Here is a 6000-nt window from a genome sequence, read left to right as displayed (position 1 = left end):
AATGTCTGAGACGGGTCTGACCCTTTAAAGCAGGCATCCTCAAACTGCGGCCCTCCAGCTGTTGCAAAACTACAACTCCCAGCATGCCCGAACAGCCTACAGGTATCAGCCTACAGCAGGGCATTGTGGGAGTTGCAGTTTTACAACAGCTGGAGGGCCGCAGTTTGAGGATGCCTGCTCTAAAGAATATTCAGTGACACCTCTCTAAAAGACCTCCTCTTGGAGAAGACCTTATCAGACCAGATTTTCTGTTCCATGGCATATTGTGCATAGCGGCCATCTTCTTTGAGACCACCCCCCTGCCCCCAGAAGAGCACTTTTCAATGACATTTTGGGTGGTCCACATCCACATTGGACTGGTTCACACGTGATAGATTTTCAGTTTCTACAAAGATTATAAAAAAAAATATAAAAAAAATAATGCTTTGGCGATGCCAGGTGCCAAATGCCATAGGAGGGAATGGAATACTTTGAAGGATCTGGGAAACCTAAAATACAAGGAAAGTGTAAAAGTTTCTTATTCTTGGCAAATACAGTCATGGAGCGGTCCAGAAGAACCCAGGACATGACCCAGTGCAGCAGGTGGTATGACTCCTAGCAGCCAGGCATGTAGTGGTGAGTGCATGCTCGGAGTTGTAGTCCCCCAGCAGGTGAGGCACAGTGAGTCAGGCTGCAGCTCAGGTGTGCCCGCTCTCTGGAGCGCATCCAGCCGGGCACGGGCAGGAGTGTGCCAGGCTGCCGCCACTAGAGGTCACAGGAAGCCGCTCCGGGTTTTGCGGCCATTCCCGGTCCCCATCTGCCGGGCTCCAGTCCGGGTTTCGCGCTCCGCCCCCGGCCGCCTGCTTAGAAATAGGAAAATTCAATAATAAAACCCCAGGATCAGGCAAGTTAGATGGCGCATGCGCGGAGCCGACGTCCGAAACACACATTTTCCTTTACTTGGAAAGTCACCCAAAGCCGCACAAGTGCAGGTAAGAGACTTCCCTGCGCTCCGGGGCCGCCCTGCCCGCTGCCAGCCGGTGGTGCCCGTGCTGTGACTGGCGGACCACAGTTGACCCTTAGGGGACACGGGCAGTGGAGGGTGCTGTCGCTGTGTCTGGGGTGGCACTGACTGGGGGGTTGTGTCTACCTCACTGGTGAGGAGTGCAGCTCGGGATGACAGCTGCTAACAGACTTCTGCCCAGGTGCCATGTCCGGCGCGTGGCGGCTCAGGGGGCACGGACGGTACCAGCACCAGGGCACCAAGCACTGAGGGGGGCACTTGAGAAAGTGTGTGAAGTTCCCCGGGGTAGCAGCGGGCACCGCGAGCTGGCAGCCGGCTGTCACTGACCCGGGAGGCGCAGCTGTCAGTCACCGGCGGGTGTGCGGCGGCACGAGGTGGGTGCCCGGCCGGGTGTGCGGGGAGTGACACCCGCGGAGGGTTGCTATGGGTGCAGCTGGGCAGGGAGGTGGAGAGGGCGGCTCGCCCGGGGGTGTGTGCAGCCTGTGTGCAGGGGGGGGACTGTAACCGTGCATTTTTGGTCAATGTCACACTCCTATTTTTGAGCCCGGGACAGGGAACAGGTGCCCGATCTGCCACTCACCCTCTGCGCCCACAGAAAACACACTTTGGGGCGTTGACTTTCTTAAAAAAAAAAAAAATCTTTTGGAACCAGGTGGATTCCTCAGTTTTTTTCTCTCTTTTTATGTTTCTGGAAAAAAGGCTGGAAGTTTTGCGAAGAGCAGCGACATCTGAAGACAGGAGGACAGTGACCTGCGCCTCCAGGGGACAGCACCCCAGTAAGTACCAGCACTCCCAGCATCCACAGCATGGGGGTGTGACCCGACTGAGCTGTGACCCCCAGGGGTGTCTGACCCCAATCACTGGGAGGGCTGGGGGACAGTCCTGGGGTCAGGGTTACTGTTTGGGAAGTTACCCGATTCTCTCCTGACACTTCAGTAAAGTTTATTTTTATATTGTAATCTATCTATTATCTATCTATCTATCTATCTATCTATCTATCTATCTATTATCTATCTATCTATCTATCTATCTATCTATCTATCTATCTATCTATCTGTCTATTATCTATCTATCTATCTATCTATCTATCTATCTATCTATCTGTCTATCTATTATCTATCATCTATCTACTATCTATCTATCTATCTATCTATCTATCTATCTATCTATCTATCTATCTATCTATCTATCTATCTATCTATCTATTATCTATCTATCTATCTATCTATCTATCTATCTCATATCTATCTTCTATCTGTCTGTCTACCTCAAGAGGGACCACCTTGGCTGGCAAATTTGATCTGTTACTCACTATAGGTACAGGAATGGATATGAGGACTTGGACTTTCACCCCTGTTAGATTCCATTCCCCATTATTATTTGACCCTAATATTTAATGCCGCTCTCTGGTGCATGTGCTGCTTTTATGGGAAGCGCTGGCGCTGCGTGCGTTGCTGCCGCCGCCTTTCCAGTGTCAGCTGCAGGAGCCACTTTATGAGGAATATTGTTGAACCTCCGGTAATCAAGTTTCTGCGATCTTGTGCCTTCTCCTGTTTAATTTATTAGACTAGTTATTTATTCTGTTGATGATAATCTGTTGCTGGTTTCCATAGAGATGTCAACGGATCTCTCTCAGAAATCACACGGTGTATAACACCAGGGCATTTTAAAGGGACAGTCTGGATGTGTGCAGACGGTAGCTGTGGAGTTTGCCGAGGTTGTTTAAGTCTAATATATTTTGTTTTATGGAGGGAGGTTGCACTTGCGGTGCTGTGCCAAGCCGAGCTTATTATGGCTAACACAAAGTCGTGGCTTTGATCCTCAAGTTGCATCATTATTTAAAATAGATCATTTTTCTCTCCCCCAGCTGAAAATCTCAAAAACCTTTCAAGATCAAAGACTTTGGCGAAGAACTATTGTTTTAAAAGAAGTGAACTTAGAAACAATAATTTTTTTTTCCTATGAATGAGGTTTCCGCGATCTGCTCGTTTTGACCTAAATGAGGGAATTTTTAGCAATAAAAACAAAGCGACTCGACTGTAATGTTGTTTTATACTTAATCCTTGTGATGTATAAACAACTTCAAAGCTGCCCCCGGTCCGCGCTGCGAGCGTCCAGATCTGGGTATTTTATTCTCGTATAATCCAAGTTTACAGTCAATCAGCAGGCACAACTGGGAGGTAGATCAGGCGCATGTCAACGGGTGCTACATGTGTGTGTATGAGTGGGCGCGTGTCACGTATAATGTCGTTTACCCCATAAGGTGTTTGAGTGAGTGTGTCTAGGTGTTGTGTGTGTCTGTACACTTGTAGCATGCCTTGGAGTGTCTAAGTGTATGTATGATGTGTCCCAGTTTACCTGTGTCTGTATCGTTTTTATATGGTATAGTTTGGTTTTACATGTGTGTATGTGTTGTGTTTCAGCAGCCACATGTGTCCATATGTCTTATGTAAGTGTAAACGTGTGTTGTGTGTGTATGTGTGTTTTTTGTGCTGTGTAGGTGTATGTATCTGTGTTGTTTGTGTCTGTGTTTCTATATGATGTATGTAAGAGTGTTTTTATATGTGTCTATGTGTTGTGTGTTAGTAGTCGTGTGTGTCCATGTGGTTTATGTGAGTATACATGTGTGTCTATGTGTTGTGTTTAAGTAGTTCTGTGTATACAAGTATACACATGTGTCTGTGTTGTGTGTATGTGTGTTTAGTGTACCTGTAGTGTATGTATCTGCCTTGTTGGTTTTTGTATTTCTATATGGTGTATGTAAGAGTGTTTTTATGTGTGTGTCTGTGTTGTGTGTTAGTAGTCGTGTGTGTCCATGTGTTTTATGTGAGTATACATGTGTGTCTATGTATTGTGTGTTATTAGTCGTGTGTGTCCATGTGTTTTATGTGAGTATACATGTGTGTCTATGTATTGTGTGTTATTAGTCGTGTGTGTCCATGTGTTTTATGTGAGTATACATGTGTGTCTATGTATTGTGTGTTATTAGTCGTGTGTGTCCATGTGTTTTATGTGAGTATACATGTGTTTATGTGTTTTAGTAGTCGTGTCTGTCCATATGTTGTGAGTATACATCTGTGCCTGTGTTGTGTTTTAGTATTAGTTGTGTCTGTCCATATGTTGTGAGTATACATCTGTGCCTGTGTTGTGTTTTAGTATTAGTTGTGTGTGTCCATGTGTTGTATATGAGTATACATCTGTGCCTGTGTTGTGTTTTAGTATTAGTTGTGTGTGTCCATGTGTTGTATGTGAGTATACATGTGTGCCTGTGTTGTGTTTTAGTATTAGTTGTGTGTGTCCATGTGTTGTATATGAGTATACATCTGTGCCTGTGTTGTGTTTTAGTATTAGTTGTGTGTGTCCATGTGTTGTATGTGAGTATACATGTGTGCCTGTGTTGTGTTTTAGTATTAGTTGTGTGTGTCCATGTGTTGTATATGAGTATACATGTGTGCCTGTGTTGTGTTCTAGTAGTTGTGTGTGTGTTTATGTGCTGTATAGGTGTATGTATGTATCTCTGTTGTGGAGGGTTTGTGTTAGTGTGTGAATCTTTCATTTACTACAGATGCCCCTGAAAATGACTGAATCCATAAAGTTTACTACAGTGAAGGAGTCTTCGTCTTGTTGTAAACTCCATTAGGAGACGCAGTGGTTAGTCCGGGCCGCTGCCGATCTTATTATTATTAATATTTTTCTCCAGTGAAACATAAATCTCAGCCGATCTGTAAATGTGTAATGAGATGCGGCCTGAACCGTCACCAGAAACGCCACCATATCCCCGACCAGAGCCCTGATCCCCCTGCAAGGTCTGTGGCTCCTTCTTTATTTCCCGCTCTGTTCGGTGCAGGCGCGTGTGTTATTTGTGTGTCTTTTGGCTTTAATGATGCTTTTTGTTTGTGTTTGTTTGGGTAATTTGGTTCTGATGCAGAAAACGACTGTGACAAGTTAGAAAAAAAACAAGAAGGCTGTACAGCTTTAAACTCAGGAGTTTGCATATTCTCCTCGGATCTCTCCCCTTTGCTAATTATTGTGTTGTTTTCAGAGCAAATATGTCATATCCATGGCGACCAGGCAGGTTTATTGTCTTTGTGAAGGAATAGCTCACATAAGTAATTAATGACTTCTTTTTTTTTTCCTCTCTGGCTTAGGTTAAACAGATCATTCAGGGAAAGTCATATCTCCCCCCTTCTGTTTTTTATAACACGGTGACACAAGAAAATTAGTTAGAACAAGACAATACTTTAGTGGCAAAGTCGACAGCTTATTTTATTATCTTTTCTTTTTTTTTCCTCTTAAAAGCTGTAGTGTGAGCCTTCAGACAGACGAGGTTGTCATCCTGACACTGTTAGCAATTTGGTTTGTGGTGCAGGAAATCCCTGTAAGCAGAAGTGTTCAGTTGTAGAACAGAATTGAGGCGGCAGCATCCTGAAGGAATTTACAGTGAAATCCTCCCCATGGAACTTAGAACATCGAGGCTTCTTCTTCTTCTTCTTTTTTTTTCTTTCTACAGCCGTGTTCATTTTGGCAGCTTCTAATTGAAATGTTTACAAGACGGGGGCGAGTACAGTCAGCAGTAGGTGTACATCGGCCAACGTCACCGCAGCCTTTCCTATAGAAGGGTTATTTCCAGAGGACGTTGGGGGATTATGGACCAAAACTTTTTGAAAGGTTTGTCTCTGTGCCTTCCAGTGCCCCCTATGTGAAATGCCTGCGCTAGCAGCCTCTTCCTTATTAAAACCCTTAATCTTTTATCTAGCTAACCCAGCTATCCATATGGACGATTTAGCGGGATTAGCAATTTGTGTTTGTATTCTTTTTATTTAGAAGCTGAGCCGTTCTTTCCAGAAATTTGCCAGCCAAGGTGTTCCCCCCTCGTGATCAATTTTGTGGTCACTCTATGAAACATGCAAACTATGGGTTGGGCTGTTAGAAAAAAAGGAGCTGGTTCCTTGCTGTCCCATCTGTCACTCATATCTACGCCTCCCCCCACCCCTTCA

General features: G+C 45.0%; 1 protein-coding gene across 3 annotated transcripts in view; it reads left to right on the top strand.

The window, feature by feature from the left end:
* Window positions 1-808: 808 nt before the first annotated feature.
* The window catches only part of CASZ1 (castor zinc finger 1), a 237335-nt gene continuing 232143 nt past the window's right edge, over window positions 809-6000 (top strand). The window contains exons 1-2 of one of the 3 annotated variants that reach the window (XM_044282072.1): window positions 809-971; window positions 1703-1779. The gene's annotated coding sequence lies outside the window, so the exon portion shown is untranslated. The other 2 variants (XM_044282074.1, XM_044282073.1) reach the window with 2 other exon arrangements.

Source organism: Bufo gargarizans, chromosome 2 (genome assembly GCF_014858855.1).
Source record: "Bufo gargarizans isolate SCDJY-AF-19 chromosome 2, ASM1485885v1, whole genome shotgun sequence".
In the NCBI taxonomy this organism is placed as follows: Eukaryota; Metazoa; Chordata; class Amphibia; order Anura; family Bufonidae; genus Bufo; species Bufo gargarizans.
Note: the sequence above shows the minus strand (reverse complement) of the source record. Positions and strands in the feature narration are given on the sequence as shown.